The sequence below is a fragment of the Neodiprion virginianus genome, chromosome 3, assembly GCF_021901495.1.
Source record: "Neodiprion virginianus isolate iyNeoVirg1 chromosome 3, iyNeoVirg1.1, whole genome shotgun sequence".
Classification (NCBI taxonomy): domain Eukaryota; kingdom Metazoa; phylum Arthropoda; class Insecta; order Hymenoptera; family Diprionidae; genus Neodiprion; species Neodiprion virginianus.
In genome coordinates, this window is record NC_060879.1 from 16,076,540 (window position 1) to 16,090,100 (window position 13,561).

Below are 13,561 nucleotides of genomic sequence, written 5' to 3' on the forward strand. Positions count from 1 at the left end.
AATATTTCTGATTTAAGCTGTAACAAGTCTTGTTTGTTTTCGGACTGTTCACCGTTTGCCTTTACCTTACTCGACGCTACTTTTGCTTCTTCGCAAGCCGTCGCTGTTTTCAAGGCTAATTCTAAAGTTAGATTTTCTAACTTGAAAAGTGTTTCGCGAATGTCATCGCTGAGTATGCCGCTTAGAAATTGGTCTTTAATGGCATCTGAAGAATCTTTGAATTCACACTTTGTCGCCAATTCTTGCAATGCTGCTTCGTATTGCGCAACAGTTTCACCCATATTTTGATTTCTTCTACGGAACTGCGAACGCAACACAGTAACTTTCACTTTTGGTTTTAGATGATTTGTTACTTTGTCAGTAATTTCAGTTAGTGTTACATCATTGAGTTTTTTCGGTGCACAGATTTTTCGAATTTCCGCGTATATTTTTGAATTCACTTTTGATGAAAATATCGCTTTTTTCTTTTTTTCTTCTTTAATTTCGTTTGCTTCAAAGTAAAATTCCATTCGCTCTACGAACTGCTCCCAATCATCTTGACCCAATTCGAAATTCACTTTTGCGTTAAATTCCATTTTTTTCTTTAGTGTGATTGTTTTCACTTCAAGTTCTTTTTTATCTAAGTTTTCTGTACTGCCTTCAGAACTCTCACTAGAATCTTTTTGTTCACTTTTAACTAACTTTTTTAGTATTTTTCGCAATTTGTCTAATGTTAATGATTCTTCTTCAAATGTTTGCCTTTTTTTTAACTCTTCAATTACTTGAGATTTACTCAAATCATAAATCCACGAGATGTTTTTCTTATTACTCATTAGTATTTTTAAATGCGGTATTTATTCACTTTTAATTTTTAATATTTTATTTTAATACGCGCACCAGTTTACCTCGTCGCCACTGTAATGTATCGGAGAATAGAAATGAGTTAAGGCAGTGAGTATATTTAGAAGGCATTTATTTACATTGATATGTGCTGTACACAGATCGAAGGTTGGTCGACGACTTGTTACGTTCCGAGAGGAACGTTCCGAGTCGACTCTGATTCGCCGCGTGATTTAAATTGTTCTCCTGACTTACGTAGTTGGTGTATGTAAATCTCGGGAATCCGCTGATCAGCTCCTCAGATCTTCTCGTTCAACTCGCCTACAATTCTGAAAGTTCGTTAGGTAGGGCTCGTGCCAACCATCACTATGCGTGATTGAAATAATTATTTATGACAACACTTGGGTTAATTACACATTTATTAACGGTCTCCTTCTAGTTCTCGATGGTAGGTTTACAATCGTGGTACAGATTGGTGTTAATCACTATCGCAGTGACAAACTGTTAACAAGTCTCGAAGGTTCTGAATGACTTATAATGATTTTATTCTAGGATTTCGGTAGAGGTCTGATCTGTTCTCTATGATGTCTGAAGTTCTTCTCTTCATTCTGTTTTTGGGAAGGTTGACTTAGAGGGAAAATAGGAGGAGTTCAAAAGGAGTCGCGGTTTCTCGCGGGTCTCGGATGATTGGTTGAGGATGATGAAAAAATTGGGGGTAAGGTTTCTGGTTCGTGCGTGGGATCTCGGTGGTGGATTGGCGCGAGGTGGTTGGTTAAGAGAATCAAGCGGCGAAGCGCTGGCTGGTCTTGTTTTCGTTAAAATAAGGGCGCTATCCTGAATTCTGGGAATAGGGGTTTCTTTCTCTGTGAGCTATCCGTGATTTATCTTCCCTCGTTTCCGGTGTTTTGTCTTTTTGGTTATCTTATCTGTTGGAGGTTTATTATTTTGGGTTATTACGGTTGAATGGGAAAAAATGTATATATAACATGTATGTATGAATTTGACTGATGAAATAACGGTTAATCTAGCGTGTGAGAACTGTTGATATAAGAATTTGGACGTTGTGATGGTAACTAAGTGCGTTGGTATTAATCTACGACTATCGGTAAGAGCACGTAGGGCTCTCTTATGGTAACTGCACGCTGGTCAGGTAGAGCGCAGAGAGGGCGCCGCCGTGGATACCGGCTGGCACGTAACAGACTGACTGTGTCGTAGTGTTCTTCGCGCATTAGCGCTACAATTCGTGAATGCCCTTGTTATTACATAACGTCGCTAGTAGCTAGGCTTACATATGTTACATACTTCATCTTTTACCAGTTAAATCTTTTTAAACATTTATTTTGAACGACCTTCTTCCTATTTTTATTATTGTAATTGCCTCAACAATTTAAACAAACCTCACAGACCTGTATAGGTCTATAGCAACACGATCCTACAAATTACCGGCTTATCGAAAGGTAAGTCTTTTTCTTAGTTTTAATTATTATTCATTGTCGTTACGTGGGAGCTAGATTATTCAATTAATCATTAACTACCACCGCTCAGTACACCCGCACCCCCACGTAACACAGAGATACTCGTGACAGCAAATATCATTCGCCGAATACCTCTACTGCTCGGGCTACGACACCTTACGAAGAGAAACGTGCGGACGAACTGACTCACACGTATGCGCAGTGGGGCGCCTCCGCCAAGCAGCTAGATACGAACTAATAATACTCGAGTACAATCGTAGCGCCACGCGTGGTCAGCGAAGGCGATAAAGTCGAGAGAGAGAGAGAGAGAGAGAGAGAGGATCAGCTGTTACAATGTATGTACGTGTTACGTCGCATTTTTAAGCGAATGTTCGAAGTAAATACAGTAGTAATTGCTTTCATATATTTGATATGGTTACCTACAACAATTTTTTGAAGTATAAGCTTGAATAATTATATCGCTTCGAATATACGCTAGCCCTAATAATAAGGTTTGAAGATACGAATAATATTCTTTGGAGAATAATAGAGTTCTTTTCTCTGAAAAAACTGCTACAGTTTCTAAAATTTTATTGCTTTTCGAGTGGTTACAGGAATGTTCTGGAGGCCATGTGTTAGAAAACTGCACGGAGAAAAAGGCATACCCCTACGGTCGAACGCCTAGCCCAGCAGCCTTTATCTACAAAATAATATAAACACCTTCGACTTCGAAATATTCAAAGCGCCAAGAAATACTATCTATCCTAAAAATATCTACAGGAAATGATTAAAAACATACTTTTTCGAATTAAATGATTATTGAACTACCCAAATAAGGGAGGGATTATGACATATAAATAATGCATATTACTAACAATTGAGAATTTGCCAATTTCCGAACGACAATAGACATAAATCATTCATTTAAACAACATTTCGATGAATAAAACGATCATTTAACAAGAATATTTAATTCAAAGATACATTTTATTCAATTTCAGTAACTTATATGTGGGACATTCCACGTCAACTTTGCACTCCATGTACCTAACCCTTCGATTTTGATCATTTTTTAGTATGACGTTGTTACCGACCAAAAACGGTCTTAGAATTATTTTCAGATTTTTCCAACCACCAGTGAAATTAAAAAAAAAATCGAAAAACCTATTTCGAAAATGCCATTTTCAAAAATCTGAAAAAATTCACACCAATTCTACGACTTGAAACATGATTTTTGAGCACCACACGATAATGGGATCTCTATATTTACTATTTTTTTCGCACTTTTTTAGTTTTTTCATGTCGGAATTGGAATTTGTATTTTTGTGATCGGTTATAATTTTTATTCTTATATGCATATTTATTTATAATAATTTTCTCAAATATTGAAGAAATTGCAAAAAAGTAAAAAAATAAAATTAAAATGAAAAAAAACGTCTACGATATTTATGAGTTATGAGTCAATAAATATGTTATGCACAATACAACGTACCGAAATAAATGCGACAACGTACAAACAATAACATGAAAAATGCACACAGACCCGATGGTGAGCATAAAGTAATAGATGTAAGAGTTCGAGAGAAATCGAACTGCAAAAAACTCAACACCATAAAAGGTAACAGATTCACTGTATTTTAATATTATTATTATTTCAACTATATTAATATTATCAGTATTCGACCTCGTATTCAACATTATACATACATATACATGTACCGACTGAATTGATCAGGTAAAGTACGTATCATCTTCCACATTATATTACATATAGAATACTAAAAAAATATTTTCTAAAGGACACAAACTGAAAGTACATTTTTGTTGCAAGAAAAAAAAATATCTTAAAAAAATTACGATACCGTAAAAAAAAAATGAATATAATTTTGGGAAAATTCGGAACTTAAAAAAAAAAATTATAATTCAAATAAATAAAAAAAAAGATTGAAAAACAGATTAGAAAAAAAACAATAATAAAAAATGATCGGAGAAAATAATAATAAAAAAATGATGAAAAACAAATTGAAAAAATACATAAAAAAAATAAAAAAAAATTTTAAATTGCAAAAAAAAACAAAAAAAAAACAAAAAAAAATTAAGTAAAAACAAAAAAAAACCTCTACGATAACCATTACCTTGCCGTCGGTGTAGAGGCCTAAACTCAGATTTATCGAGTGAACAAAATATGGTTGGCAACATTCATCATTATACTGTTACCATCAACAGACATTGTCATGATCAATCTGCGGTATTCATTGGTCGGTTTCATTTGATGGTGGATATATTTATGGCAGTTTTGAAGAAACGAGGTCTTTCTGAGTTGTGACAGTTCGATTCTGGGGGTTGACATCTCGCCTCTTTTCGTCTTTTTCCGCCTTTTTTAGCACAAAGCTTGATCTTTGCGACACATACCCGAAGAAAAATGAAACAATTCATACAGGTCTGCGGGCTCCGTTTATGCATTGGCGTGAAGTAATTACATCATATGTCTCGCTAATGACGAGGATACGAAGCGTTATTTGGGTGGCACAAAGTAGAACAAAACGAATGCCTCAAGTTCCGTACCACCCGAACTCGTTGGGCCGTTTGCATACCTCGTCGGAGGCATATATCTCGGTAATGACGAGGGTACAAAACGTTATTTGGGAGGCACAAAGTAGCACAAAACAAATGCCTCAAGTTCCGTACCACCCGAACTCGTTGGGCCGTTTGCATACCTCGTCGGAGGCATATATCTCGTTAATGACGAGGGTACAAAACGTCATTTGGGTGGCACAAAATAGCACAAAACGAATGCTTCAAGTTCCGTACCACCCGAACTCGTTGGGCCGTTTGCATACCTCGTCGGAGGCATATATCTTGGTAATGACGAAGGTACAAAACGTTATTTGGGTGGCACAAAATAGCACAAAACAAGTACATAATGTTGAGTGTCTTCCAACCTTGCGGGTTCTAACTTAACATTAAGTTGGAACCCGCTCCTAATTTCTTGCATATTTTGAGAATACTAATAGTACAAAACTTTTTTTTTGCGGTACAAAACAGCACAAAACGAGCACAATATGTTGAGCAAATTTTGATCTCATTTGGTCATCGGCGGGTTCCAAGTTAATAGAGCAACAAAACACAACCCATAGAAAACTACCCAAGCCCAAAAACAATAAAACAATTACGGAGACTAATTGGCATGGCATCATGGTACAGACGCTTCATACCTAACTTCGCACACATTACAGAACCACTAACACGACTATTGAAAAAAGACCAGAAATGGCACTGGGGAGAAGAACAAGAAAACGCAATGAACACAATCAAACACGCACTCACATCACCACCCACACTCGCATGCCCAGACTACACACAAGCATTCACACTACAAACAGACGCTAGCGGAACAGGGATAGGTGCCGTACTAACACAATCTCTCGATGACGAAGAGCATGTCGTAGCATACGCTAGCCGTGCGCTAAGCGAGGCAGAACGAAAATACTCCACCACTGAGAGAGAATGTTTGGCGGTAATCTGGTCCATAAAAAAATTCAGACCCTACGTGGAAGGATACCACCTCGAAGTAATCACAGATCACCACGCACTGAAGTGGCTAAGAGAATTAAAAAACCCCACAGGCCGACTTGCACGATGGGCACTAGAACTATTAGAATACGACTTTGACATTACACACCGAAAAGGTACAATGCACGACGTACCAGACGCACTTTCAAGACGACACGAAGACGAAGAACACATAGAGACAATAGAAGACACGACAGACAAATGGTACACATACAAGAAAACACAAGTACAAACACGCCCAGAGAAAAACGAATCATGGCGAATCAGAAACAATCAACTATACTTCCACCGCCCTAACCCCCTACACTCAAACCTCCTACCAGACACAAACCCATGGAAACTAGTAATACCCAAAGACAAAATAACACACATACTACACGAAAATCACGACGTAACACAAGCAGGCCACTTAGGGATCGAAAAGACATACCAAAGAGTAGCCAAAGAATACTATTGGCCAGGGATGTACAGAGACACAGTAAACTACATAAAAAAATGTGACACATGCCAAAGAATAAAAACAACACAAGCGCGACCGGCAGGGCTAATGGGTACTAGAATAATTGAAGAACCGTGGACAGTAGTAGCCTCCGACATCATGGGCCCACTCCCACTATCAAAGCAAAAAAACCAATACATCATAGTGTTCGAAGACCTATACACCAAATGGGTGGAAATTATACCGATACGCAAAGCAAACGCAAAAACAGTAGAACAGACATTCCACTCACACGTAATATCACGATGGGGTACACCACGCATACTACTAACAGATAACGGCACACCATACATAAACAAACTCATACGCGAACTGACACAAAAATTCAATATAAGACACGCAACAATACCCCCATACCACGCACAAGCCAACCCCGTAGAACGAGTCAACAGAACCGCTAAAACAATGATCCAAGCCTACGTAAACAACGACCACACAGAATGGGACATACACTTACAAGACTTACAATTCGCAATCAATACATGTACACACACATCAACTAAACACACACCAGCCTTTTTGAACCTAGGAAGGGAATTAAATCCTACACAATGTCTAAGAAATCAATTGGAGAACGACGACGAAATAGAATTACAAGACACAGACAGATGGACAGATCACCTAAGACGACTACAAACACTTAGAGACGAAGTACAGAGGCACTTATTAGAAGCAAACGAAAAACAAGCACACTACTACAACCTACGAAGACGAGACATTCAATTCAAGGAAGGAGACAGAGTACTGAAAAAGAACCACACACTCTCATCCGGGCCAGAAAGAACGGCAGCAAAGCTAAGTAAAAAATTCATAGGCCCATACATAATCACTAAGAAAATCTCACCCACAATATACGAGTTGACAACAGAAAACGGTAAAAAGATAGGAAAATGTCACATAGAAGACCTAAAATTATATACATAATCAAATAAGCAATAAAAAAAAAAAAAAACCACGCCCAATAACACATCTTGAAAATAAACTAACATGTGTATTCACCCCACAGAACACAAACATGGAAAACAAACAACCGAGAATACCGGCCCTGATGACACTGCGACTGACGAGACCGACAACAACAACAACAAACACAGAGAGAACACCACTACTACAAACACCAGGACAGGCCCCACACCCACACAGATACATGACCAGACGGGCACACCAACATACAAACACAGACGAGACAGAAGCCAGCACCTCCACACACCAACCACACACCACACATCAAACAGCACCACATAAAACACAACCCTCAAACACACCAGACACCGACACCGACACAGACTCCACCACCTCCACCGCAGAGACAGTTATACACATCGAAACAGCACACACAACCACGCCACAGACACAAACGACGGACGACGACACAGACAATAACACCGACACCACCTCACTCACCGACACAGACGAACATACACAAACACCCCAACCAATCACACACACCACACGGGACTCAAGACGATACAAAAAACGAAAAACAATACGTAAACAGAAAAAAGAACAAAACAGAAAACACTAGACAAACTGACAACACCAAACGGACGGACGAACAATGACGCACACACAACACGGGACGCAATACGATACAAAAAAAAAAAAGGGACAAAACAGAAAACACTAAATACACTGACAACACCAAACCGACGGACGAACAACGACAGACGGAGGCCAAGGAAACAGAACACAACCTCCAACTCCAACGCAGAACCACGGAGAAGCAACCACGAGCCACAAGGAACAAGGAACAACGCAAAAACTCACCAAGACCCACACCGACGAGAGCGACCGAACCAAAACCAAAAATTGAAGTACAAATAGATTAAGAAAAACACCCGAGTTAGTACAAAATAATATAAGAATAGAATAAGTAGATATAAGACAACCAACAACCCCACACCCAACGCACACCCCGCAAATACAACCTGACCCACATCCCCTAACCCCGACAGATCGGAGCAGACGACCACAGAAAACACAGACGAAATGACCACAAAACCCGTCACCGAAGCCGGCTATAGGCCTCGCCCCGCGTGGGGAGGGGGGAGTTGTGACGTTGCACCTAGAGTGCAAGTCATAACAAACCCCAAACCCGCGGGGAAGAGCCGAACGGGTGAGTCCCGTCCCGTCGGGAGAGACCCGAAGGTAACCGAAGCCCACCGACGCTCGGCAGAGCCGAGCGCCAGCGAGCAGTACGATCACGGCCTTCCAAGCAGCAACCTCGAGAAGCCAGGAGAACGAGCGAAAGAGAGAGAGAGAGAGAAAGAACGAGAGAGAGACCCAGAACCACACACCGATACACCCCGATACACATACGCCGACGACACCAGGAGGGAGAACGAGAGAGACCCAGTTACACACCGCTACACACTGTTACACACACGCACACGCCGACGACACCAGGTTAGCCTGCATTCTACAGCCGATCTGCTCCTCCCCTCGCAATACCAACCCTTCCTACCTCACACTCCCCGTCACCCTACACACTCCCCCCCCCCCCCCCTCCGCGCGCGTATCTATAAGTTAGGATTAAGTGACGCTAAGGGCTGAGGCGTGATCAGCCCCCGTTAAAGTCTACAACCCTTTTGTACCTTTCGTAGTTTAAGTCGACTCATTCCCCAGATCGCAACACATGTACCCCCCCCCCCCCCCTTCACAAATATACACACCAAGTTTTACCTAATCTATCGGCCCCGACTTTCTCGCCCCGTCTCTAATTGTTCCCCCCTTCCACAGTATTAGTGCGGACTCAAAACCCGTCACAAATTGGATGTCATCTGGGCCTGGCGACTTATTATTTTTACTGCTAGCGAAAGCTTTATCCAGTTCTTCCATTGTGAATTCTTTATCCAGCTCAGGATGTTCTACCCCAACGAATGTCGTAGAGTCTGGAGCAATTTGTGGGGTGATCTTGTCGTAGAAGTCTTCCCAATCTCTGAGCGGAATTGGATTAGGCAAAGATTGAGTTCGTCTGACCTCTTTTATTGTTTTCCAGAATTCTGCGGCGTTTTTTGTGTTCGCGAGAGCATCTAGCTTTTTTATTTGTAGCTTCCTTTTCTTCTTTTTGGTCAGCTTAAAGTAGTCTCTTTTAGCTCGTCTATATATCTCAAGTTGGGCGTTATTGAAGGACGCAGATTTACAATCAGCAAAGCTTTTTTTAACTAGTTCATGGGCAGCGGAACACTCCGAGTCAAACCAATCCTGTTTCCGTTTCTTGATTTTGTGGTGGCCCGTGTATGAAGTCGAGGACATTTGAGCAGCGTGTGCAGCGCCCGCGATAGCGCCCGAGAGCTTTGCGGCAATTATTTCAACATCTTCTGCCTCGAAATCGGCTGCGATGCTATTCGAGTGTCTTAAATAGTCTTCATACTCTTCCTTCTTTTCCGGCTTCCACTTGAGGCGCACTCTTCTTGCTTTCTTTTCCAAAGCATCCGGCAGTTCGTCTCTTTCGGCTGTAAGACTGATCAGAACTGGGAAGTGGTCCGACGGGTTGTGTTCTTGAATGACCTCAAGGTCTTTAATATCCTTCAGCCCGTTACTGCTGATCCAGCCAAAGTCAACTATACTGTGACCAATATGAGTGTAAGTAAATTGCGCAGGAGTGTCGCTTAATGTTCTTCCGTTTAATAAGATCAGGCTATTATTCTCCAGGCATTCAACTAGCTTTTGGCCTCTGTAGTTAGTGACTGTGTCTAAAGAAACTCTATCGGGGCTTAAATTGGATCCGAGTGTTACCTCTTCTGGCAGAAAATTAAGGTTGCCAAGTCTCGCGTTGAAATCACCGGTCAGTAGTATAGGCAGGTGTCCAAATGAGCACAGGGTCTCATCTAGCGTGCTTTGGAAGAGCTCGAGAAGCGTGTTGATGTTCCTGGATGGTCTGAAATATATGCAGGCAATAATTGCTTCATAATGAAATGATTTGACATGTAAGAATATCCAGCTATCTGTTGATTCGACTGCTTGGGCTTGAAATTGTTTTTTAAGGATAATCGCCAGCCCACCACTGGCATGCCCAGTGCTTTTTTCTTTGATAGCGTTGGCGCAAAAAGCTTAGTAGTTGTCCCAATTACTTGGTAGAATTATAGAGTTAGTGGCCCAGGTTTCGCTTATGCAAAGAATATCAAAATCGAGTGAGAATTGATAATTAAACAGGTTGCTGATGCCTCTCGAGTTCCATGCTATTATTGCTAGTTTTTTGGCTGCTGCTGGATCAGATTTTGTAGGTTAGGAGTGTCCCTTTGATTTAGCACTTTGTCAGGCTTAAGTGTGTTCTGGTTGTAGTCCCAGTAGTGCCAATTACCGTCGATTTTTATCTTTTTGCCACTTATTTCTGTTTTCTGACCTAGACTTGTTCTTTCTTTCGCAATTTGAATCAGTTTTGTTCTTAGTTCAAGTTCACGGGCTGTTAGGTCGTTGACAATTGATATTTTACTTTCTTTTAAGATAGAGGCTTTAGTTGTCATTATCCTGTCTTTGGCTATTTGTGAGTTAAATTTAACTCTTATGACTTTGCCTAGCTTGTCAACCGCATGTATTTTGGCTATCTCCTCATCAGCATTAAATTTTTCTTTGAGAAATTGCCGCGTACTTCCTTGTAATTGGGAGAGTTGCCAGTTATGGTTTATAATAATAATATTCATTTTCTTTGTCTCTTTTTCTTGCTCCTGCAGGAGTTGCTCTACTTTTTTCAGTTTTTTATCAGCTTTCTCTAGCAGGTCCCGGGATTTTTGGCTCACCTCGCTATCCGTTACCGGCGACTTTCTTGCAATCTGTTTCTTGAGTTCCATAATTTCAATTTCCAGCTCCGTTTGCTTGGCTTGGACACCGTGCCAGTTTTCATTCCAGGCGCTTTCAATCTTATGCATTTCCTGTTTAACCTCCTGTATAGCTTCGGCATTGCTCTTTTTGACGTCTGAGATTTGATTTTCAAGCTTCTTGGTGTTTACAGAGGCTTCTGACCTCATTAGGCTTATTTGTTGGGTCAAGCCAAGTAGTGCCTGCCCCAAATCCGACTCCGAGCTTATTGCATTACTCTGTTCTGTAACAACGAAAGATTCAGTAGCAGTGGGTTCCATATTATTATCAGTAATGGAATTCAACTTATATGGGCACTCCAGTGCTTTGACACTATCCACCTTTTTGAGGGGGGGCAGATCTTTTTCGGAGTCCGAAATAGAGGAGTCCAGGTCTTTTCCCGCCTCTCTTTTCCTTTTCAGGAATTCTCTGATGTCACTTTCGGAGTTTGCTCGTTCTCTGAAGGTGAATGCTTTAAGTTTCCTTCCCGGTTTATTGCCAGGTGGTGTTGGAGTTTGGTGACAGGCAGGAACCTCAATAATTGATTCAGACGGTGATACCATTATTCGTGGTGGGTTTACTGCTAAAATTTTCTTTACGTCTTCGGCAGTGATCATCCTAGGGGACTTTCTCAAATTGTAAAGCTACTCACTCCAAAAATCACTTTTGTAAATCGACAAAGATAAGTGTAGCCATTCTAACCTATAAAGGTTAGATATTTTATTGACAGCTTATGTTGTGTATTATTTAACAAAGAATCTTTTAACTCTCTGTACTCTAGTCGAAAAACTGGTTTTTATTTATCGTAAAATCACCTTTCTAGTCCGAACTAATTGTTGAAAATACAAAAGTTTAAATAAATGCTGAGAGCGCTAAAATTGTCGTGTTTACGTTACGGCACTGGATTTCTAACCTCGAATTAGCGTGAATTATCAAGAATTGAAATTTATGAATTGAAACGAATCAAGTTGAATTAAATGAATCTACCTCACTTAAAAGAATTAATTTCAAATAAGAAAATTAAGTTAAATTACATTAATTTATTCAGATTAACTTCACTCAAACAATTACCGTGTCACTCAAATCTCGAATTATTTCCCCCTCGCATGAAACGAACAGTTCAGGTTGCCCGCCCACCATTGATTTTAATGTGAATAAGTGAAATACGGTTGATTCTGGTCAGTTGGAAATTTCTGGAGACGCCGGAAGCAATATTTAAAAAAATCATCTAATTACGGGGTCAATCCGAAATTGATGAAAACACGAAATTGAATTTTTTAGTGTTCTCACAGATCCTTGAAAAGGTTTGGATATTCTTCACCCCGAAGCGGATACACGGAAAAATGTCGCACAGCAATTGGTAATTTTATAGATACTATCGCGTCAAAAAAATTCAAGAAAACCAATAATAGAGTGTTGAAATTAGCGAATTTGGCACGGAATGCCCCATACGTACATCTCAGAATAAATTAAATTGAGAAAAAATATAACGAAGAAAAAAGAAACATACGCAGTGTCCTCGCGAGGCGTCTGAGGCTCTGTCTTCCGTTTTCCTGGACGGCGTGTTCCACCGCTGCTCGGACAGGGCCATCCCGCACCGGCTTGATGCGCTGCTCTCGTGCCCGCTTCAGCACGCCGTGCTCCTGCTCCGTTGCCGCCGGCCTAGAGATGAAGTTTCGCATACGCGAATCATACATTGTTGCAAAGTTTCACAAGCATCGGTTTCTTACAGGAAAAAAATTGACGTAGCCGACAGTTATATCGCATAAATGTTTGAAATATATTATTCAGGGCAATGCGTGCAAGCTGCATAGAGTTTTAGTGCAAATTAACACGATTATGCAATTCTGAAAATTATTTCATTGCGAACATCGTACCTTCGAAAAGACTGCCTCGACGGTGGCTGCCCATCCTCCGGGAATCGCTCTCGGTGCATCCACGCCGATTCTGTAAAGTTGTTTCCGGTCTCCGCTGGTATCCGATGCATCCTGGTCGTCCGCACGTCTCTTTCCACCTTAATCTCTAATTTTCTAGCAACAACTATTCCAACAATACAGCTACAGTAACCCAACGTTGGTAAAATTAGTGGTAAAATAAACATATTCTTTAACAGCTAACAACGCTACAGTTGATCGTGTAAAATTAACAACTCTCACAACACTTCAAGGTAACTTAACTTCCATTGACTCGTCGGTTCAGCGAGATATTTCCCCGTCGGTTTGATGCGAAATTTTATTACCAAGTCATACCTCGTTCTGTTGGGTGAGATTTATTAGAGACGAGACAATTCTGGACACAAATTCAACGTATATTTAGGGGTCAATGCGATAATTGTCTCTTCGTGCTTTCTAAAAGAAGTAATTAATTCCCTACAGAGGTTCCTCGAGAATCTGTGAGAAAAATCGCACGTGAGCTGAAC